The 25,276-nt window shown below is 37.0% G+C and overlaps 1 long non-coding RNA gene across 2 annotated transcripts in view; it reads right to left on the bottom strand.

Annotated features, from left to right (window-relative positions):
* Positions 1 to 6,239: 6,239 nt before the first annotated feature.
* LOC105947250 overlaps positions 6,240 to 25,276 on the bottom strand; it is a 46,781-nt gene continuing 27,744 nt past the window's right edge. The window contains exons 1-3 of one of the 2 annotated variants that reach the window (XR_001170680.3): positions 10,916 to 11,642; positions 8,826 to 8,978; positions 6,240 to 6,762 (exon numbers count right to left, since the gene is read on the bottom strand). This is a non-coding gene — a long non-coding RNA (uncharacterized LOC105947250). Of the gene's footprint in view, positions 6,763 to 8,825; positions 8,979 to 10,915; positions 11,643 to 25,276 lie in introns of those variants that run through there. The other variant, XR_004222365.1, reaches the window with a different exon arrangement.

The following is a 25,276-nucleotide window of genomic DNA, read 5'->3' on the forward strand; positions in this document are numbered from 1 at the left end:
TGATAGCCTTCCATGTGTAGGATGCTAAATGGTGCAGTTCTATAAGATATTTAGTGCCTCCATTTGCCCATGCCTACTCTCTAAGCAATGTCTTTTTTTAATACACTTGTAATTTCAATCAATAAACTACAGTCCATTTTAACAGAATAGCCCCGGTATTGTATGCTAATTGCATGCATGTAATTGCCAGTAAATGCACAGGGTGCCTTGGAACACTGGGTAAAATAAAAAATTCTATCTAGTCTCAAACGAAAATAGCGTAAATGAAGTGGATTTGCAAGCGGTGTTAGGAAAATAGGCACACTTGAGTCTTTAATTTTATCAGTGTAAATTATGTAGAAGAAAATCATGTTTTATGTATGCCAAAGTGCCCTGATAACATATTATAAGGAAAAACTATGCTGGGAAATTCAGAAACAGAGTTCTATCAACAGATCTGCTTGCATTCCATGTTAATATTTTATTCAGACACATTTTCTAATGCCTTCCAAAGGGCTATTCCAAAAGATGTGGCGTTACCATGCCTGATAAAATATGCAACAGACAGTTAATAAATCAGATGGTTATCTCTGACTAAGCACAAATGCTGACATAATAACAAAATAAAGAAGCAATTAAAATCTGCATTCACACAGGAAAGCAAAACTGTTTAAAAATACTGCAAATTAGGAAACTATGGCATTATGTTGCACATAATGGTAGGCGACTTTTGGCAAGTGAGCTGGTGAGATGATGATGGGAACTGTAGTTTGGCAGCAGGTAGAGTACTAAACATTGTCTCTTCCTGTCTTTAAAAGGGTGAAAAATAGAGGTGTTGCTTGTTTTGTCCTTCAGCATACATTGAAGTACATCTTCCAGCACCCAACACAGCCTGCATTTTTCTCCAGGTTGCCTTGAATATATGATTTGTGCATCTTTTTTATGTACTCCCTGTAGCAGGAGGGAGCTGCTCTCGGCATATATATATATATATATATATACAATATATATATATATATATATATACACTATATATATACGATACGTAGATTCAGCACTCCTAAGCGTAGTCCATAGACCCGGGTGCTACCAATTAAGCATTAAAAATAGAAATCTAGTGATATTGGTGCACACTGGGAATCATTTAAAACATAACTTTTATTATAATAAATACATTACGCGACAGGCCAACGTTTCGGTCTGTATCTGAGACCTTTATCAAGACCATAGTCACCTTAAAACCAATTGAAATATAAATAGTAAAAACAAGACAGACACACCCCCCAGAGACAGGGTTCCACCCAATCCTGTGACTGAAACAGGCACCAAAGAGACAGAAACCCTGTACCGAGGAGAAACCATATTAAAACACATAAGGAGGAAAATTAGGAGAGTTAACCCTCAGGTGTGGAGTGCAAGTTAAAGTGAACTGACAATATAGCATAGAACATTACGAAGAAATACAATGTAGATTTGCCACAACATGGAAACAAACTTGCATATGTATTGCTAAACACTGTAAAATAACATTATCAGAAACACATTAAACAAAAAATGTATACCACAAGCCACTTGGAGCAAACTTTAACGTTGCTTCAAAAAACACGTGTAGGAACAATACTCGTTCAGTCCAAAGGGGGGTAAATGTATTGAGCGTTTTGATCCAAAAAACTTCCCTCTGCATAAGCAATTGAGACCTATCGCCCCCCCTCCTAATGGGGGGAACATGGTCTATCGCAATAAACCTGAACGTGGGTAACCTGTGCCCTCTCTCAAGAAAGTGCTTGGCAACTGGTTTATTTGTAGTGCCATCCCTGAATGCTGTACTGATGGCTGAACGATGGCCATCCATCCGTAACCTAAGGGTCTGATCGGTTTTGCCAACATATGACATACCATCACTGTGTACTAGCAAGTTACGCAAACTCGTGCCTCTCCTGTAGCTCACCAAGGGGGACCGGGGCAATACTCGCTTAAATTCATCATCAGCCTGGAGAATATTCCAATTCTTATTAAATTCACGGCCGAAATACATAGGGAGCGTTTACATTTTTTAGATATCGAATTGTGGGTGTCCGATAATCGGATTGGCTATTCTCTGTTCCGCAAGCCTACAGATAAAAATGTGCTCCTCCACTTCAGTAGTGGTCACCCTCCATCTTTAAAGAGATCTTTACCTATTTCTCAGTTCTGTAGGGTATTGCGGAATAATTCTGATGAACAGATTGCTGAACTACAAATTAGGGAGATGTGGGCGCGTTTTGAGGCTAGGGGTTACCCAGCCGCAGTATTGTCGGCTGCGTTATCTAGTGCTCGTACCCGGAGTATTGTAACTGATAGGGCTTCTAAGCCCCATCCCAGTATTGTGTTTAGTACAGCTTTCAATGACAGATCAGACCATGTTAGGAAAGTCATAAATAAGAATTGGAATATTCTCCAGGCTGATGATGAATTTAAGCGAGTATTGCCCCGGTCCCCCTTGGTGAGCTACAGGAGAGGCACGAGTTTGCGTAACTTGCTAGTACACAGTGATCCTATTGCATGCTATCAGAAAAAAACGGGGTCCTGGTTACGGGGAGACAAAAAGGGATGTTTCAAGTGCCCTAGTTGTACATCTTGCAGATATATGACTCCGGGTGAATCCTTTCTACACCCACAGACTGGCAAACGCCTGCTTATTAGACATCACATCACTTGCACTACTACGCACGTTATTTATCTTATAACTTGTCCTTGTGGTATGTCATATGTTGGCAAAACCGATCAGACCCTTAGGTTACGGATGGATGGCCATCGTTCAGCCATCAGTACAGCATTCAGGGATGGCACTACAAATAAACCAGTTGCCAAGCAATTTCTTGAGAGAGGGCACAGGTTACCCACGTTCAGGTTTATTGCGATAGACCATGTTCCCCCCATTAGGAGGGGGGGCGATAGGTCTCAATTGCTTATGCAGAGGGAAGTTTTTTGGATCAAAACGCTCAATACATTATCCCCCTTTGGACTGAACGAGTATTGTTCCTACACGTGTTTTTTGAAGCAACGTTAAAGTATGCTCCAAGTGGCTTGTGGTATACATTTTTTGTTTAATGTGTTTCTGATAATGTTATTTTACAGTGTTTAGCAATACATATGCAAGTTTGTTTGCATGTTGTGGCAAATCTACATTGTATTTCTTCGTAATGTTCTATGCTATATTGTCAGTTCACTTTAACTTGCACTCCACACCTGAGGGTTAACTCTCCTAATTTTCCTCCTTATGTGTTTTAATATGGTTTCTCCTCGGTACAGGGTTTCTGTCTCTTTGGTGCCTGTTTCAGTCACAGGATTGGGTGGAACCCTGTCTCTGGGGGGTGTGTCTGTCTTGTTTTTACTATTTATATTTCAATTGGTTTTAAGGTGACTATGGTCTTGATAAAGGTCTCAGATACAGACCGAAACGTTGGCCTGTCGCGTAATGTATTTATTATAATAAAAGTTATGTTTTAAATGATTCCCGGTGTGCACCAATATCACTAGATTTCTATATATATATATATTATATATATATATATATATATATACAGTATATATATATATATATAAATAAATATATATATATATACTGTATATATATATAAAACTTCATTTAGAGCCTGCCTTGTTATATGTATGGGATTCATATTGATTTCCTGAGTTTAATACAGGTATGGGACCCATTACACACAATGCTTGAGGCCTAGGGTTTTCTGGACAAGGGGTCTTTCCATAATTCGGATCTCCTACCTTAAGTCTGCTAAAAATAATTATTTAAACAGTAATTAAACCCAATAGGATTGTTTTGGCTACAATAAGGATTACTTATAAGGTTCAGTTTTATTATTACAGAGAAAAAGGAAATAATTTTTAAAAATGTGCATTATTTGATTAAAATGGAGTCTATTAGAGATGGACTTTCTGTAATTCGGAACTTTCTGGATAATGGGTTTCCAGATAAGGGGCTGATACCTGTACCTGTCATAAGCAGTTTGCTCATTTTTCCTGGGTTAGGATGGTGCCTTGAAGATTCATTGTAATATAAGCTATATAGGCTCCAAAGTGCCCAAAGCCCACAGCAGATCACCAAAACAAAATATTTAGAGGGGACTGTAATAAAAGTTGACAACGTAAAAAATTATTCGCAATTCTGTGCAACAAACTTGCCTTTGTGGAATATATTATGGGCTTTGTGAATACGGTGTATGTAATAAAACTTCTTAAAGAAAAAGTTGTTGCTGTGTTTGCTCCAAAAGATTCCTCTATCTTCGAGCATGCCTTAAAAAGTTTGCAATGCACAATTAAAATTCGCTATGCAGTAACAGCTTAACAATACTACATTGCGAAATGCTAATTTTTATTCTTTTTTTGTGCACATTTTTTTCCGTTTAAGACTTTTATTACATTCCCCATTAAGGTTGTAACAAGTGATAGGTCAGGTCCTTTATGTTGGTCAGCTGTCCCTCCCTGGCCAGCCAAGGTTGCCACCTGTATGTGTTCTCCACCTTTTCACATCCTCTAAAAGGAGTGCAGCTCCAGTGTCATTCCAATCAATTATGATTACAAATAGTATGGGTGGGTCTATCATTGAGGTGAGAGGTGAGCGGCACCCCAGGCTTGGGAAGGGGAGTGGCCAACCCTTCAGAACTTCCTAAAATCTAAGGTGCCATAAATCTGCCATACTTGACTTTTATTTCCGAAAACTGGGGCTCTGTATGTTCATTTAATCACATTTTATTGCTAACAATAGTATCATATCTGTACATATAATAAACTGCATCAGCTATATTGTATGGTATTGAACTGAATATGCTCTTTTCTACATAACATTCTTCTGTTCTTATTTTAAAAGCCCTATTAAAGATTACAAAAAAAAAAAAATTTATTTACTTATATATAAGTACTTAGAAAATCCCCTCCTAGTAGCACAAAGAACATACATCAAGCTGAAACTTTACCATTTGGCCCTTATTAGAGTTCATTGACATTACAAAGGCAATATTTTTCTCTATTAGTTTATGACCACAAAAGCACCGACCTAACATTTTAAATGCAAAAACAAAAGAACCCCCATTTTACATTTTTAGGGGACCAGAAAAAAATCTGGGAAAATGTAAAATCAGGGGAATGCATGAAAAATTGAGGTTTCACTGTATTAGTTTATGGAACAGAAGTTGCAGTATTGGTATTAGGTATCTATGTTATAGTGTTCCTACTGATTGTTTACTAAGCCACATTAGTTTTCTTTAGGAGCAGTAATAACAGTTCCCACTTAACGAAAGCACACATCTACTAATCATTTCCCCCTTTAGTAATAAGTTGTAGTAACATAGAAAATTATTTCAACCAAATCGTTAAACCTTCATTAAATTGCATTGTTGTAATTGCTGTGATTCATTGGGGTGTTAGAGCTCAGCGGGAGCGAACCATAATACAAAATGGAGTATGACAAAAAAGTTGAGCATATTCTAAACCAATCATTCCTATCCAGTGGCTTATGAGCAACATGTTGCTCACCACCCCCTTTGATGTTGCTCCCAGTGGCCTCAAGTTATGTGCCCATGTTTAAATATCTGGCTTGGAGGCTATTTTGGAAGCACAGAGACTTTTACTCCAAGCACTCCTGCAGGCCAGCAGTCCACATGCGGCTACCAAATAGCCAATCACAGTCCTTATTTGGCATCCCCAAAGAACTTTTTTCATGCTTGTGTGACTTACCAACACTTTTTTGGGTGGCTCACAAGTAAAAAAAAGTTGGGGTTCCCTGTTCTAAACGATGTTGGCACTGATCAAAACACTAAATGCTGTGATAAATGTCTCACTTTCATAGAAACATAAAAATCGGACATTCCCTCTGCTATTTACTAAACCTGTCTTTTAGTATGACAGTTGAATTTAAATATGTTTTCATGGATACTGTCTACTGCATTTTAGTCATGAGTCAAGGTGTTGTTGTGCCAAAATCCAATCAGGGACTGCACACCCACCCTTCCCAAAGCTTATCAACATCAGAGGAAATTAAGCACAACATCTGGAAAGCATTTACAATGTGGTTATATACACCAGCTATTGAAGTTACGAAAAAAACGAATGTCATGACAACACTGGTTTTATATTAATATGGTTGCACATGCAAACTAGGGTCCCCTTTTAAAGAATTGCTGTACGTAATGTAAAAGAGATGGAAAAAGTTATATGAGGCTTTTGCTGTCTTGGATAGATGGGGGCCCCCAAGTCATTACCCTGACTTGAGCTACATTTAAGACATTTGGTCTTAATCTATCTCTGAAGGCTTAGGAGAATTAAATAGAGGGAGCAGGACCCCATAAGGGGTTAATTAGAATGAGAAGAGAGAAAGGACGTACAATTAGTGGTGGGACTACACCCCTCTACAACACTAATGTTTTTATCACAGCTGCTTAATTATTTGACACTATTGCAGACTACCCCAGAACTCTCTGATGTCAAAAATGTAACATTTAAACAATCATAGTTAAAATGGTAAATAAAGAGAAGCGAGGCTCTGTTCTGTATTAATATAATTTAGTTATATTGATTAGTGGTACCAGTAAGGTATGAGATACAGTACACAAAGCACATTTTTAAGAAAGAATCAGAGACCTATGTTGAGGAGAATTAGTCAAAATAAATTTGTGTAAGAATGTCTTTTGTTTCTCATAATTTCTTAGGCTGAACTCTGAGAAAAGCTTCATCTTCAGCTGGGTGTGATTTCCTGGAATTGGTCAGGTTCTGCTCCTCAGGTTGGTCCTAAATAGATATGAGAGATAAATGAAGAGGTAATAGAACATAGATAAATAGATAGATAGATATACAGACAGGGCTGCTTAAAAACAGGGTTGCTGTAAAACAAAAGCTCCCAAGATGTGGGGCAGGCCCCTTGGAAGTTTCATGACAGTGAATAGAGAGTCAAATCTAAAAATTAGTTTTGGGTGCATGCTGTTTTTGATAGTTCTTAAACTATTTAAGGGTATCTATTACTAAATTGTTTTAGTTTATCATTAACATGGTTATGAGTCCATGGCCACATGTTGCAGGCTGGACTGTACCCAAAATGTCTCAATGCAGTTTCCTCAATTAATATTCATGAAATGTCATTTGCTTTTTTTATCTTCAGTTCATGCTTCATAGAATGCTTCTTCTTTGCTTAGTAACATTGTTTATATGGGCTGCATCTCCACTGTCTATAGATTTTTAAATAGTGGAGATAAGTTTCATTTAACGTGCAGGCAGGTGTACTATGAACCCAGAAACTTCCTCCTCCTCCTTCTAAATACAGTAAAATAACCTATTCTATGGTGCACTTTTGATCACACACAACATTTAACAAATAATAAATTTCTAAAGAACAGCATATTAGTCTACTAGTTCTAGAATTGGTTTATTGCTAAATGCAAGAACTATAGCAACAAACAATTTTGGAAAGATATTTTAGTGTGTAATGGTACACACAATATGAGGCTGATTTTTAAATGTGATTAATTTGCCTAGCCTCTAACATGAAACACTAAGGCACCTGCTTACAGATGCACAATATAAGCAGTTAGAGATGAGGACAGTTCTACTGCAAGGCCTGCTGTATTGGTAGTTACCCCACCACTGCTGTTTAGGCATGCAGTAAACTGAATAGATTCTACTTAAGACGTACCTATAACTTTCTGAATAAAAATACTAGGATGAAGAAAATTCAGTACAGAAGTTGTGAAAGACAAAGGATCCATAACTAAAATGAACAGACTCTGAAATTAATTTTGTTAATTAAAATGGTGACATGCCTCTTGCAGACAGGACATAGCAGAGGTATTAAATACAGAGGTAAACTATATTTAAGACTTTTTGTAAAACACTACTTTTGGTATACATCTATGACCCAGCTTTAAATGCTAACAATAAATAGGGCTAAATATGCCTTTGTCTGCAACACTCACTTGCTCAGTTCACTCTGGGCAGTTGTTAAGAAGCTAAGCTTAGGGGTCATCACAAATTATCCAACAGGTTTGCACTGGTTTCTGAGCTGCTATGTAGTAAAAATCTGTATTAATTTTAATCAGCCTTATATTGTGACATTTATATTCTATATATACAGTATATTGTGAGTCTGTCCCTAAGCTCAGTAACTGACAGCAGCACAGAGCATGTGCATCAGCATAACAGAAGATAGGGAGCTACTGGGGCATATTTGGAGGCAAAGATCTTCCCCGCTAAAGGGCTGTGGAAGCCTTGGGCTGGTACAGAGGTCAAAAACATAAGGTACAACATTTCCCTAATGCTTTAGTTAGGCTTAGTTCTCCTTTAATAAGACAATACAGCTCCAGTTTAACAGAACACATTTTTATGTGAGAGCTTTTAACCATGATCACTATTAAAAAAGTGCATTGGTTGGTGTATTGTGCCAGATATCTTACCGATTTGTGAAAAATTGACAGGTTATTGCTTGGATTCTCCAAAGGAAAAGCCAGAGGAAGCCTTTGCCCAAAACTGTTAACAATCAAGATGCAACTATAAGAAATTCTTTCAGAAGAAGTGATGAGCAAATTTTTCGACAGGCATTGATTCACAGCAAAATGTCGGCAAATTTTTTCACGAACCGGCTGCTAAATTTTGCTGTGAAAAATTTGCGGTCATGTCAAAAAAAGTTGCAGTCACGTAAGAAGAGTCAAAGTAGTGTGCCATTTTGCAAATTTTTCCAAAGTTTCGCAAATTTTTCGGTACAGCAAAACGGGACAGATTCACTCATCACTACTATATATTTGTATATACTATACAAATATTGCTTATTCAAAACATTTCCATATTATGTGACAATGTCTTACCTGCAGACTAGTGAAAAGATTCAAAAGTGGCTCCAAAGAAGGTAGCAGAAAGCCAAAAGACTTTTTGAGTCCACAGGAAGAGTTTCCTCCATGGGATCTTCTATGCAGAGAAACCAAATGAAAACTGCAAAGGCCTTGCCTAAAGGAGATCACCTAGGGGGGGAAACAGAATAGTGAGCAGATAAGGTTCACCAACCTCTTACAGTAAACTGTGGATGCAAGTTCCCACCAAGGTCTATTCAATGAAAACTTTAATCAAAACCATCAAGATGTAAAAACAACAAGACAGAAATTTAGGGAAATATAATTCCCTATCAGAGTAAATCAGATATATATATTTTACCATACATACTGTGTATTGAAAGTTCTTAGCTCTTAAGCATTGATTTATCTATTGTTACCCTATACTCAAACATTGCAAAATTCCTTCAGTCTGATAGATTTGGAGGACAGGTATAAAAAGACCTTTAAAGATATGCCCTGCATCAGGGTTTCTGTGCATTCATGTCTTACTATTTCTGTTATAGGACCCAATAATAATAATAATACATGTTACTGTCCTTTTAAAATGTAATTATCAGTTAATAATCAGTTAAAAAAATCCATAAAATTAACATTAACATACCATTAGACTAAATACTAATTGAACAAATTGGCTGATATTTTATAATTATAGCAGCATTCCAAATTGCATGCAATGCAGTTCACTGACGTTTTATGGCAAGAGTCTGCACTGTTGAAAAAGTTACAAGCAAAAGGTCTCATTTATGCAGGGCTGTTTTATTAAATAGGCAAAAAGGGCATTTGCCCAGGGCCCACCAAGATAGGGGGCCCACTAGCACATTTTCATCTTGGATAACTTTTGGCAGAAGCATCCTGCAGTGATGATAGACCACTCAATTTAATCAACTGAAAGAGCTCTACCAAATGGTTATTTTAATGGATTTGCCTTTTTTTCTTGTGGCATCACCATTTTGTAATTTTCTGCTCCTAGGGCTGTTGGTCCAGGGTGGCAACCTGGGGATCATGCCTACTTCAGTAAGCACAGGTTAATTCTTCACTACCTGCCCTACTATCAGTAACGCAACTAGTACTGATGAGACCAGCATGCAGGCCATGCTGCCAAGCCCCTCCACATGCAATTTTCTCACTGGATTTGCGTCGGCATGACTGACTGGTGGGCCTCAAGGAAGTGGGGGGCCCAGGTGAAATCATGCCACCCACATCCCCGGTAGTCCCGCCACTGCTTATCATATTAAAATGTATCTGCTTAAAAGAGAAGGAAAGGTAAAAACTAAGTAAGAAACACAGGATATCTTATATTTTTTCGATGTATACAAGTACTTCAGTTTTAGATCTCCTCTCTCAGAAAAATCTTTCATTCCTACCCAGCTCTCTCCCTTCTCCTGCTCCCCCCTCCCATCAGAATGCATACAAATTTACTCCCTGTCCCATCAGAAAGTGTGACCTATGCTACCAGCAGCAGGAAGCTACAGAGACCAAGCTAACATGGCAGCTGCTATCTTAAACAAACAGAGCAAGCTTCTAGGGCTGTTAACTCAGGTATGGTAAAGCTTTCTGCAGAATAATGGTTAACCTATTATTACTTTCCTTCTCCTTTAAGGGTATTTTTATCACACATTTCTTTTGGCAGTGGGGGCCCACTAATTAAATTTTGCCCAGGGCCTGCTAGTACCTTAAAGTGGCCCTGCATTTATGTATGCATAGGTGAATAAGGGGTTTGCTACCCAAAGTGCAGTACAAGCTGCACACTATACCTTGCACTAGATAACAAATACAGAATACATAAAATGCAGTTCTCAGTGGCCCAAGAGTGCCATGTACTTAATGCCTGCTATATGAACAGGGAGGGAGGGGTCAAGTGCACTGTTGGCTTAAACAAATGGCAGGTTGTGACAAATTTTGGTATTTTCAACCCCTTTCTTTGTAAATAAGTCCTATAATCAAACACCAACTTCATTAGAGAACCATGTTGTCTTACCCTTAGCCTGTGTCCAGAACATGGTTGATTTAGAACATTTAGAAATAAATCAACTAAGTATGTCAGGGCACCTACTTTGGGGTCTCACCTGTATCTACTACTGTGACCACTAAGCTTTTCTTCATTTCCTTTACGGCGTTTCCATATTGGGCCACGTAGTTCTCTTGCTGTTCCCATCCAGTTTGTGCAATGGTTTGAGTCATTTTTCTTCCTGGATGCAAAGAGCTGCAAGTAATTTAAAATACCTGAGACCAGATTATCCCAGATAAAAAAAAGCTCAAGTCTGGAGCTGTTCATACCCAAATCCTACTCCTGCACCAGGCAAGACACGCACTCAAGGAGCCAAAGATGACAGAAAGAGACAATTACTAGCCATCAAACTAAGGATAGTTCTAGTAATTTCCTAGAACTCAGAGCAGGTGCTTATTGCTATGTATTTCATACATTTATATCTGCTATGAGTGTAATATGAAATGTTTTCCCAAGCCATTGACATATGTGATAATGACTCCCAACTGTAAATTATAAGAATATTAGAAGTCATGTTCCACAAAAGTATAAAGACTCAAAGCCGCAGGCCAAGTGCTTTTATTAGAGATATAGAACTCCAAGGTCACTCTTAATATCCTTTATACAGTAATTTAAAGAAGGAGCATATTATCTATTATTATATGTGTGACAGTTCTGGAAGAAAAAAGCTTTTTACTGATACAGTATTTGCTCTATGTTCCATGGTCTGAAGTAAACTATAGTGTTGCCTTTGAATTGGAGTTTGATTGCATTATTGTTTCAAACAAGATAGTTTTTCCACCCAAAATACCAAGATATAGTCAAAGCCCTGTGCCAGAATAATGACCTAATTAGCTGTGTAAAGTATATAAATATATATATATATATATATATATATATTTATATATATACTGTATATATACAGATATGCTGCATTGATTCTGTAACACTCTGAAACAAAACATTTCTACAACTGTACAGTATTTACAACTTTGTGGATATTTACTGCTAAATAATTTTGTCACCTAGATAAATACCCCACAATGCTGACTCTCTTTTTCCCATTTGCTTTTTTAGTGTCTTTAGTTCAAGGATCTAGAGGCAACTTAATGTCTTATTATTGTTCCTGTTGCTTTTTAAGATCCAGCTATTGCATTTGCAGTCAGCAAGTCACCTCAGGCTGCTCCTAGTATAATTTATTATCAGAAGGTAATATTTTCCTATATCAAAGAGAAAAATATAAGCAGCTCAACATAGTGTGGACACATTAAAACCTCCACAGGGAAATAAAATTAAAACCATGCATAATGGCATATAATGTCTGTGGTAAAGGCTTTATCATTGTTCCAGAAGAAAATACTTTGTAAGGTTCCAATAAAAGAGACATAAAGAAATATCACAGTGCTACAAGGACTGTTTATAAGAGAATGATACGAATAAAAGAGCATTACAGAGTCACAAGAAATGTACATGAGCATATATAGCTTAATATCACAAAGGCAATGCTTCTGCATCAATTTCTTTTTACAGGACTAAGTAATCTTTTTTACAGTTCTTTACAAAGGAGTTTCTAACAAGCATTTGCTGATGAGAAGTGGTGGGAAGGAGGGCATGATGGTACTAGGAGGGTAGTCCCTCCCCCCATTTTGTTCCCCTCCCTAGAGAGCCCATAGGCCAAAGGTTCTTGGGGGTTTGGGTTTCTTATGGGTGGACCCAGAAGAAAACTCAACAGTTTTTTTCAAGAACACAGCGATCCTCCCACCCTCCCTGTAGGATGTGATGGTGCAGTTGACAGGGATGGCAGGATGACATTAAAATAGGGAGTTGCTAAGTTGAGGGGGTAACTGGGTAGGCCTGGGTTCCTGGTTAGAACCTTGGATGGGGAATTTATTCAAATTTTTAAAAAGAAAAAAATCCTAGCTCCAAGTCTGGACTCAGGGACAGTTTTCTTGGAGGACTGGTAGAGTTGTTTACTGCTGTTTAATGTAATGTAGGTTATGTTACAATAAGTTATGATGTTATATATGTAAATGCTAATTTATGTTATATTTTATGATAATAAACACTGCAGCCTTTCGTCTGAACCAAAGGGGCAGATTTTCTAAAACTCTAACAGTTCTCTTTTTTCCCCCTTTTTAAAAATTTAAATAAACTTATTTAAATATATTTCTATATATCTAACATTTACTAAAATGTCTGAACTGAGAAAGTATGTGCGGGAAAAAAGTTGCAGAAAAGTCACAAAATTTTCAACTTGTTGCTCCAAAACCTCGACTTTTTTGAATTGTTGCACAAAATACCAGCATCAAAAATCCGAAAACCTCTAAAATTTTGATGCAAAGAAGGATCCTCCAGGGAAGAAAGGACCACAGAGTATATGTATGTATGTATAACTTTATTTATAAAGCGCAACAAGGATACGTAGCGCTGTACAATCTTACAGAATACAAAATTACACACAGGGAGGACAAGTGATATAATAAATAAATACAATAAATATATATATAAGTGCCATGTGGTATGAGACACAGTAGGAAGGAGGTCCCTGCCCCGTAGAGCTTACAATCTAAGTTGTCTCAGCATATTTGATTATCCATGAATTTGCTAAATTATAATGTGCGCAAACTTGTAAATGCAAACAAGCTCACAATATACACGAGTCACAATTAATAATTCATTTTTTTGGAAAAATATGATTTTTCCATGGAAATGCGTTTTTTTGCCATTTATAATGCGTAAAAACTGTGAGAAATCCAAAAGTTAAAATACATACAATCTAAAAGCTGCCACGGTCATGTAGAAGGCGATGGAATCTGTCATAGGCAAATTGAAACACTCTTTCTTTGCTTTGTGGATTTCAGGGTTTTCAGGGGGTTTTGATGCTTTGTTTGTGCAAAAAAAATCCAGTTTTCTGCCTTTTTCTTAAAAAAGGGTGTTTTAATAAATTATTTGTTATTCGAATTTTTAGAGAAAATGAGTTTTTATTCAGTTTTAAAAACCTCTAAAACCACTAAAATGAGAATATTGATACATGGGTCTCACTGTGGGGAGTCCTTTAAACACTGCTCAAATGCACAAGAGCTCACTATCTTTGATTTTGTAAGGAGTGTCAGTGACATGCACATATCAATACATAATAAATAAATAAATAAATAAAATAAATATTTAGCATCCCTCTTTTCCTCTTAGGCCTGGGAACCCTTGTGGAATGCTATATCTTCCCTGCCCTAAGATCAGTTTTGGTAATGACTATTTGATGATAAAATTTACTTTCAAATGTTCACTGGAGCTGTCATTTTACCTTTTTCAATTGAAATGATATGAAAATATGTATTAGTGCTCTTGTACTAACTAAAGGAATTGATACTATTAGCATGCAGTTAGAATAATTTGTGCCAGACTCTTCACTTTACCACTTAAGGTAAATATCTGCAAATTGTTTGAGAGGATCAAGTTCAAATCTGATTTTATTACATTCATTTTAAATGATAGCTATTCGTTTTTATTTTTTTTAATGTATTTTTTTAAATGTTTAACTTTATCGTGAATCCCTAGTTAAATGTAAAGTTTGCGAGTTTGTGTTAGAGGATTAGAAAAGCTGGAGAATAATGACATTCTTGTTTGCACATGAGAAAGTCTGCAGAAAGAAGTTTGGGACGAAAATGTCGCATTTGGGGTGCATTTTTTACACCGCAGGTGGGATATATTATAACTAGAGTACTTGAAATGTTAAAGAAGAAGCAAAGTCTTGATTACTGAGGGGGGGTGCCAAAATGTTAGGCACCCCCAGTAAGTTGCCATTACTTACCGGATACCTGGGCTGGTGCTCCTGTTACCAGAAAAACATCACCTGCTCGGAGTACCTGCAATCAAGCGATCCTCTTCCTTTTTATGCCTTTGTACAGCTTGTGTAGTGGAGCTAAAAGTCAAACTTAAACAAGAAAGTAACTCTACTGCGCATGCACCAGCCCTGGGATTCTGAAGGTAGGCGAGGAAAGAAAGAGGATCGCTCAGTTACATGAACCCTGGGCTATTCTTCCTGAGTCTAAAGTATCTGAAAGCTGAAATGTGTGCTTTCACCATTCTTACACCCATTTGCTTTGAAAATGATTAATGATTAGCCAATCTGTCCCGTTTCGCTTCGCTTGAAAACTCACAAACTCATAAAATGCACAAAATGCGGGTAATGCATGATTGAAATAGACTGCAACTATTTTGATGCGCTTGCAATTTTTTTTGCACCAAATTTTTCCACCAGTTTTGCCAATGGCGAAATGTAGAATTTTACCGCGAATCCATGTCTGCTGAAAAAAATTGCACTTCATTAAAAATGACCCATTTCAATTCTGTGCTACAGAGGGTGCATGGCCTATGGCAGTAGTGTAAAAATAGTCCCGCCTTCCCTGCCCTCCTTCCAGCCTGCTCATGCCACGCCAGGTAGGGGGCATTACGATACAGTAGGTCTCCTGTATATGTAGTTATCCCACTAAATGAACTAGGGGCAGATTTACTTAAACTAACATTTCTCATTTTTTTCTCTTTAAAAATTTGAATAAACTTATTTCCATGAAAGTCTGACATTTACTAAAAAGTCTGAACTGAAAATAATTGCAGAAAATTAATGAAGTTCAACTTGTCGCACTGAAACTTCTATATTTTAAAAATTGTGGACAAAAAACGGCTTAAAAAATCCAAAAACCTCTAAAGTTTCAAACTTTAGAAGGATCCTCTGGGGAAGGGAAGGGACATCTGCTCTTGACTTCTACATAATTATAGCTGCCGAATTGTCAGATTTGGATTTTTAGTTGTTTTGTCACAAAGTACATTTTGAAAAATTTGTGACTATTTTTTGCATCAGCCAGAGCAGAATAGTTAGTTAGTATTCCAAGTCATGAAAATTAGACATTTTTTCTGGGATTAAGCTTCTTTTAAATATTTGCTTTCATGATAGTTACCCTTTAAATGAAAATAAATAATGTAAACTAATTGGAAATATTTTTTATTTGACTTCGGAATGTATTGATGTAAAAGTTCTCTCTGATGGAAATTCCTTATAAAGGCAGAAGTATAGCAGCTGGGGCTTCTGTTCAGACTTATAAGCTAAAGCAGGTTTTAAAATATTGCTGTTTGATACAGTGCTCAAGCTTCAGAGAGAAGCCAAAAATGCAAAATGTAAACAAAATCTGCCATTAGATGAATCTTTAGAAATCAGTTACATATAGCTGTTTTGTAAAGCAAATAGTGGCTGATCTGCAGAGAACAATATTCTTTTATAAATGTCGTTGCTGGTACCTGCTTCATATGCAGCAACCTGATTCCATTATATCTTTTAATACATTGTTTAAAACCTGGTAGGAAGCGTAATCTCTGTATCTTTTAATGCTATACACCAGAGAAGTAAGTTGCAGTTATCACTTTAGCTGCCTCCCTATCTTAATTTGAATCCATTTTTACAAACAGCAGAACATTTGTTTTGAAAGTTTAAGGATAAAATCAATTTGTGGGTCTTTGGGATAACAATGTCGATTCTAGCTGAACATGTTAGATAAGGCTAATTTTTCCACTAAAATTTGTGTGGGGTATTTTTAAATAATTGTTATAATTAGAGTTTCTATAAAGGTAGACTGTATTAGATAATGGATTTCATGCTACTTTTACTTTAACTTACTTCCCTTGTTGTTTTATGGAGCTATAACTCAAATGCCTTGACTGACTCCATTTTAATGTATAATATTCATTGCTTAGTGATGTAAGGGTTAACCCGAAACCCATGGGTCAGACAGTGTAGAAATTAGGGCAGCCGTTCAGGTTGGGTGTGAGTTAGACTGTGTAAGCAGGGCCAGACTGGGCTGCCGGGACACCGGGAAAATATCTGACGGGCCCCAGCCCTGGTGGGCCCCAGTGGCTCTGACCCGACCCTGTTGCCGCTTCCCCTGGCTGCCAATGTCTTGCACATACGCGCATTCAGGGTAGGACGTCGGGAGGGGGCCACTGCGGGGGGGGGGTTAGGGGTGCCCCAGTGGGCCTTGCACCCTATAGTCCGACCCTGTGTGTAAGTATACTGTACTCCTGTTTCTCCTGAGTATTCTCTGTATTGCAACTGTTTGCAGAAGTAGTGTACAAAGCTGAGAGACAAGTTTACTAGTAAGGTGTGGATCAATACAATCACAAAGTTTTTAGGTGCAGGTTGAGCTTTTCCTGATCCACACATCATTACTTGTATGTATTGCCACCAAGATGATGATGATGATGATGATGATGAAGGTGATGGTGAAAGTGCTATGTTTAGTGGAGTATTGGCAAGCTTTGTTGAAAGCAGCCATTTTAAAGGAAAACTATACCCCCCCCAAAACAATATATTGCATAAACCAGCTCATATGTAAAACTCTGCTTCATCTAAATAAACCATTTTCATAAAAATATACTTTTTTAGTAGTATGTGTCATTGGAAACTCCAAGGCACACATACACGCTAGGCCACATCAGACACTTGATGGATAGAGTTCTGTCTTTTGCTTCCACATTACTTCCTGTTACTGCTAGAGCTGCATCACTTCCTGTCAGGTGGTCTCTGAGAGAGAACACAGCCCATCACTAAATGGTGGATCAAGGGAAAGGATGTAAAAGGGAAATATTTACTGATATGAATAATCCAGTTTGGTGAGATTCTTTAACAGGTCACTTAACATAATATAAACGATTTGTTGATTAATTATAATTAGTAATGAAAATTCATGAAACACATTTGTCGTGCGTTTTTTACAAATAACATTTAAAGCACTAAACATTTAAACATAAATAAATGTATTTCTTTTATTAGGCAAAAAAGTATTTTTTGGTTTGACATGTCCTTTAATATTAAGTGCAGGAAGTCACACGGTGAACAGGAAATTTGACAGCTGTCTAAACAAACTAATCATGCATACCTCCTTTACTTGTCAGGTAAATGGGCAAGTTATTCTGCAAACAATGCTCAATAAAATTGTTGGTTCTCAGATCATTCTAGGTAAAAGATTATTCATCTGCTTGGTCCAAAGAGGTTAAATGAAGAAATTCTTCCTTTGAGTGCAAAATATAGGGAAAGCGAGTCCACCAAAAACCAAAACAGTCCATTGCTACATATGATATGAGCATCTATAGGTCCAGACTCGAGATGAAAAATATATTGTCTTTTTTTTACCTTTTCATGTTTTGGGTTCTACTTCATGGGTCCATTGGATGTATTGCCTGGACTGCGTGGTTCATCATCAACACTGACATCAACATCAACAGAATGAGGAAATGTAACCCTTACTAAGAAAATATGGGCATAAGTCAAATATGCACCCAAAGCTGCTGTTTAATAGCACAGATACAGCTCTAAAAGTCAAATTTACTTAGTCAAAAAAACAAATTTACAGACAGGTCCAACTGGGGTGATTTTTTCATCAGCTGCAAGCCCACTGCCAGAGATTAGTTGTACCTCAATGGTGATGGTGCAGCTGTTTTAGGAAAGAGGATGGCTAGAAAACTAGAGGCAATTTTAAACTAGGTTGGGGGGAGGGAGTGGTGAGAAATTCTGCAGAGGATGGGGTAGATCAGGATCTGGGCATAATAAGTGAAAATGGGGATAGAGTGGCGGGTTGGCATAGCATATGTGGCACAGAGGAAAAGAAGTTATATATCCAACATATAAAAACTGTGACCAGTATTAAATGTATGTTTAGCTACTAAAATTGAACAGCTGGAGTTAATGGCACTGAAAGAGAATTGGCAATCATTGGCATTGATGAGTCTTAAAAATTCCACGTCTAAAGGGACAGACCCTTCTATATAATACAACATATAAATATTACAATATACTGTACTACAATATCAGTGTTATTAATCAAATCAATCAAAAAAAGAAAAATATATCAGGAACTGACTGCTTCATGCACAAAGTGTAATCCCAAAAGTATTTTAATGTATAAAGTATTTTATCAGCTGTAATAAAATGCAGGCTAAGAGTGTTCTCATTAAGGGATGGACATTTGTATAGGGGACTTTCAAAAAGCAAATGTGCATAATCTATTATTTTCCTCTCTGTATGAAATAGAGATGCCCGAGTTTCAGGACTCACTCCCAGAAGTTGTTTATCAGTTCAAACAAGTTTTTCATTGGTTTACAGAGAATATGGCATTTAAATGTAATATGAACAAGGGCCCAGGGCCAGATAAGACACACCATCGAGTACTTTATAAGCTTACTTCAGTAAACTTTTATCAGACTTCCTTTCATCTGGTATGATACCTATGGATTGGAGGAAAGCTCATTCAATTTAAAAAGGGATTATGTTCTTAACATGAAAATTATGGGGCCACCTGTGGTGGGTGAGTTATTTGAAATTATGTTAAGGGATCACATTCAAGATAATATTCTGAAGAATGGCATTATAAGTACTAATCAGCATCACTTTATGAGGGACAGATAATGTCAAACAAATGTAATTGCTTTTAGTTATGAAGTAAGTTGGACAGTGGGGATTGCAGTAGATGTGATCTACTTGGATTTGGCCACAGCTTTTTATACAGTGTTGCATTAAATTTTGCTTTCTAAACTTAAAGCAAACAAAAGGAATTCTGGGAATGAATTCCAAAACTCTTAAAAAAATCCCATTTACATGGGTTTATCCTATAGGCTACAGCTCACCCACTGGGTTTAAAGCTGTCTCCTCAACCTTATTTATTTGTTTGTAGAACCACATGGTGACTCTACCTAAGCTGGTCAGAAAACCCTGCACTACACTGATGAGCCTCAAGAAAGGCGAAACCGGTCCGTAGTTGGGAATCTGTTCAGCTATTATCCTGGCTTCAGCTTTAAACCCAGTGGGTGAACTGTAGCCTATAGGATAAACCCATGTAAATGGGATTTTTTAAGAGTTTTGGAATTCATTCCCAGAATTCCTTTTGTTTGCTTTTGTCTGTATAAGGCAGTCTCCTCAACTTATTTATTTGTTTGCTTTCTAAACTTAAAACTGATGGTCTTGGTAATGTTGTGTGTCCTGGCAAAAGGATCATGTACAAAGAGGCATGTTGTTAATGGTGCTTTTTCTACTTTATGCAGAGTTTTCAATGGGGTGCTGATTAGATAACTGGGGTACTAAGTTTATTGTAAAGTTAAGCATTTAGTATTTAGAAATAAGCAAGAAAAATCAAGCCAAGTCAACTATTCTCTAAATGGCAGTAAGTAAGGAAGGGGTAGTTGTGGATAATAAACTTACTGTAGAAAGCAATTTCAGTAAGCAGCAACAAGATAGCCAACAAGATATTGCCCTGTACGTCCTGTATAGATTCACAGGGGGAGAGGGTTAATTCTTCCCCTTACAGAGTCCTAGTAAGGCCCATGTAGAATATTCAGTCTAGTTTCATCTTTAGTACTATTAGTTAAAGTTCGCAGTTATGAAGAAAGGCTGGCCTAGTTCTGGATGTTTACACTAGAGAACAAACATTTAAGGTGAATTTTGCTCACTATACAAAAAGTCTCTGATACTTTATTTAATAGCAGATATCCAATTGACGCAATGACATTCATTGAGTTTAGAGTAAAGGGGATTTCAATTTAAGACACAAAAATAATTTTTTTACAGTGAGAGCTAGTGATGAACTAACCTGTCCTGTTTTGCTTTGCAAAAATTCTGAAAAATTAATGAAATGACAAAAAATCAGCAAAACACATTTATATGACACACATGACATTTTTTGACGCAACTGCGAAATTTTTTGACACAACCTCGAATTTTCTGCGGCAAAATTTTCTGGGCGCTTCGTGAAAAAATTAGCTGATGGAGAAAAGCAGAATTTTGCTTCAAATCCCAAAAATCTGATCATCACTATTGAGAGCTTTGATGTCTCTTCATGAAGTGGTTGTACCAGCAGAAACATTAGAAAGTTCCAAGAAATGGTAGGATGATTTTGTTAAGAATAAAAAATCCACCTTTCTTTGATTAAACTAGCAGTAAGATATCTAGTATATGGACTTACTAAGTCCAGTTGCTTTAGATCTACTTATACAAGGTATACCATGACCTTGATGAATGAAAATCTTTATAGTCATATAACAGTTAGATAGGCTCACTTAGACAAAAGGATTGAACTTGATGGGCATGGGTCTGTTTATTAACCTAATCTGCTATGTTTTTACGTTTGGGAATAAGTGTAAATGTATATAATTATGTTTTGCTTTGTTGTATTTTAATTGTATTTGTTTTTAATATGCATTTAGTTTGTGCTAAGAGCACTGAAGATGCATGACTTAAGTATACTGTATATGGCCCCTGATATACAATTCTTATTTGAATCATTTTTGTGTCAATTTTATTTGATTCCAAATTTAGCTTCCAAAAATTCCTACAGACACTAAATGCAAGCCCAGCCATTTGTCACAGTATCTGAGGTTTAAAGGGTGGTTTGCCTTCGTGTGAAAGATCCTTTTAATAACTTCCATGCAAGGAGTTGATTTTCTCCTGTAGTAAAAAGCATATACTTACTGTTTAACCAGTGCATATATATTTAAAGAACATCTGAAGATGTGTCATATTTCCTTCTCTCTCTCCTTCTGTCCTTGAAAAACACCTAGCTGTACCTCATCTCAGCAAACCATAAAACCACGTTTTTCTGCCAAGCGATTTTCTTTAAAAATGAAATTTGAAATTTCCCCTGATTTGTTTTTCTTCAGTAAATTACTGATATATACAGTATTTCTTAGTAACTGTTCATGATATTTAGTTTTACATGACTGCTTGCTGAAAAAGGACAGCAGCATTTGGTATAAAAATTAAGGTCTAAAATATTGTAATTTCAAGTATATGCAACATAACTTCATAAATGCATTTTGGGCTCTATGAATCATCTTAAATGTGTTAAAGCCTTTGCTTGGATTATTACTGGAACCAAACCTGTATGCTACAGTAATGTTTGTGTCATGCCAACTTCCCTTTGTTTTATAACCAAAATCATGAATTATCATTATTCTTTGGATATAGGTGATGTGTGTTTCTAGGGGCAGACCTTTAAAATGTATGGAAGATTGTTTTAATATTAAAATCCCACATTTATCCTACTTACTATTCTATTGGAATGATAATCGAAGACTGATTCGTTGAAGCTCTTATTACTAAAACAATAAAGCAGTTCTTTTGTAAAGATTTGAGTTTCACGTAGATCAACGTAGTTCATGGCTGTCTAGTCAATTTGTGGGAACATGTGTGATTTCTTGGCCTTTTCAATTACAATTTCATCAGAAGCACTGATCTCTAACCATTAGAAAATAAACTTCACCACAACACATGATGCATAGCGTTTCATTATGCTCTTTAGAATTTAAAAAAATGGCAAATCTTATGTGTGCTAAAGGAAAAAAAATTTTTTGAATAAAGTTCAAACCCCTTTTCTTGATCAGTTTATTCAAACCATAGTTGTGGTTGTGGAAGCGTCAGCTTTTGAACTTGCTGAAAAATGCTCACTGGGGCTCAAAGTACCTCTTCTTTATGTCGAATATAACCCACTCCTTAAATAATATAGTGGTCTGGATCAGATTGCATTTCACGTTAAGCCATCTACTCTTGACCACCATTAATTTTTACTAGGATCCATGGATCATATCACATTAGAGTCTATAAGGACCCATCAAGAGAAGCTTGGCAAAGCCATTGATTTTGCTTTATACTCAGGCCAATAACCTACTGTATTGGTCAGGTGGGGGTTTTGGACTAAAGGTGGCCACAGAAGCTAAGAGGGGAAAAGCAGACATGACTAGCCAGATGGTAGTACACTTTGGATGCACATGTGAAAGGCCAAATTGCATTGATCTAACTAACCAACCAATGGCAAGTAACTCCGATCATTTAGAGCAGGGAAAATGGGCCTGTGCTGATAGAATTGGACCATGAACCTATACATAAGGGGCACTGGTCAGTCCAGTTTGTTTTCGGCAATTAGTTCTGGTGAGATTACACTAGATAATTATCAGCTACATCATAAAAATTGAAGGGGTCACACATGCATAAACAAACCTGAAGATTTGTCAGAATTGTTCATGAACGGTGCTGTTCTCATATTGTTTCACATATGTCATACAGAAGATTGTTTGTTTTCTACAATCAAAACAGGATTCTAAAGAGGGTGGAGACAGCTGTTTTCTGTTTTCTGGTAGCAAAACAGCTGTTTCAGAAATTAAACAGTAGTTCCTTTTTACTTCTATTGCTGAGTCCCAAGAATGTATGTATGTATGTGTAACTTTATTTATAAAGCGCCACAAGGGTACTCAGCGCTGTACAATCTTACAGAATACAAAATTACACACAGGGAGAACAAGTGATATAATAAATAAATAAATGTATATATATAAGTGCCATGTGGTATGAGACACAGTACGAAGAGGTCCCTGCCCCATAGAGCTTACAATCTAAGTGGTTGGGTAACATACAGGCACAAACTGGAAGGTAAGAGTGCACCAGGTATGGGCATTTGCCCTTAAGCGCAGGACTGGGCAAAATAATGTTTTAGTGCTCCAGAAGGTAACAGCTGAGCTTTTTCTTAATCCCTACGGAGGGATTCAGGAATAGAGTTCCAGAGGTAATGAGCAGCAAGATAGAAAGGTTTAAGACGAGAGAGCGCAGTGGGTGTGGATGGTTTAAAAAGACGGAGGCTCTGAGAGGAGCGGAGGAGACGACCAGGAACATGCAGGGAGACCAGTGAAGAAATGTAGTGAGGAGCAGAGGAGTGAAGGGCTTTGAATGTTAGCAGAAGGATTCTGTAAGCTATCCTTTGCTTAACAGGTAACCATGCAAGAGAGCTTAAGTGAGGCTGAACAGGTTCCCTCTTCGGAGAGAGCAGGAGGATCCTGGCAGCATGCTGGATCGTTCCCTTATCTCTGCTTACCAGTTTCTATTCTATGGCACGTGGGTCAAGCAAGTACCAGGCAGCTCATGCCAAAGGTTTGAGAGATGTGCAAAAGTGTAACTATTTATTGGTTGAATACTACACCCTTTCTTAAATGTCTTATAGAACTCCATCACTATACAAACTAGCAATATAGCAGGTAGCCTTAGAGAAAAATCCAAAATACCCCCATTTTAATGATGAATATTGCTTGAAAAATTCTACTACCAGAATGACCATGGATTTGTAATCCTACCCAAGTCTAATTATAAGAAACAGGTCATGTTATCATACACCAAACAGATTAGTTGATTTTTTTTTTACTTTGGCCAGGGTAGCTTCAAGGTATCTAATTGATCCTTAAGAACTTAAAATCACCGCAGTTCAGGATGAGTGTCGCAATAGCTTTTTTTTTTTGTTTGTTTTAAACTGCAACCTTTTTTAGGTTTACTTAAACAGTGTAATAAAGTAACAACTGATAACCATGCTTGGCATCTAAAACTCCACAGGAGTTAATGGGACACTAGGCACAGTGTGGCTCTGATGGGCAAGTCTTAATCCACACCAATGTGATTTTTGTTGGTATACAACTGTTCGGTTCTAGTTTTTTTGTAAATGAACTAGTGCTCAAGGAAAAAAAACGGATTGCGTTAAAAAAACATACCCTTCAATTGTAGAACTATTTAACTATATTTGTATCCTAGCACCTGATTCTAACAAGTAGCTTCGTAATCCAGAGAATGTAGAATTTGCTGGAAGAAGCCTCTTTAATGATTCCCTTCATCCCTCTAAGGAAAACCTCTTATCCCAGAGGAAAGGCACAAAAGAATGACCATTCAAAATGTAAAAATACATGGAAACTCTTCATCCCAAACCTCACTCAGTATAACAGAATGGGGAAATCCTCTACTAATTTTAAAATGATTAAAAGACACCTAAAAGCATTATTTTTGGAAATGGTTTTTATGGACATATGTGCTGCTAAAGCGAGAGAAGCCAACCTTGTCTGGTCTGCTCAATTCAATCAAAGGAAAACTGAGCGAGATTTTTAGGGACAATTTCAACATAAAACCTGTAACAGTATTATAAAAATTGGTTGTCTAACATCTCACACAGGAGACGCAAATGACTGTAAGTGATGGAATATTCACTTGTCATTTTAAAAACAAATGCATCTCTTTGAATTACATATGCTGCTCTATATTACATTGCAGCTGAACATTGCATAAACCTTGTTTGTACACAAAATCTGACGTTCGTACTTCAGCGTTTCTGGTTCTATTTACTCTAAAACTATCCCTTTAGTACTCAGACTTTGATGGTTTGTGAAAATATGACAATGTGTAGGTAACCACATCATCCTGCACCAAAGGAAGGACTGTAATGCCTTGCGACCACATTTAATGGTCACTGTTGCCCCTAATAAAATTATATATTGAAAATGATACCCAGAAATGTTCAGCTCACTGCCAGTAATAGAGAATCCTGTTGGGAAAAGCTGGTTTGTATTGAGCCAGATACTTAATAACCACTACAAATAA

Source organism: Xenopus tropicalis, chromosome 4 (genome assembly GCF_000004195.4).
Source record: "Xenopus tropicalis strain Nigerian chromosome 4, UCB_Xtro_10.0, whole genome shotgun sequence".
Classification (NCBI taxonomy): Eukaryota; Metazoa; Chordata; class Amphibia; order Anura; family Pipidae; genus Xenopus; species Xenopus tropicalis.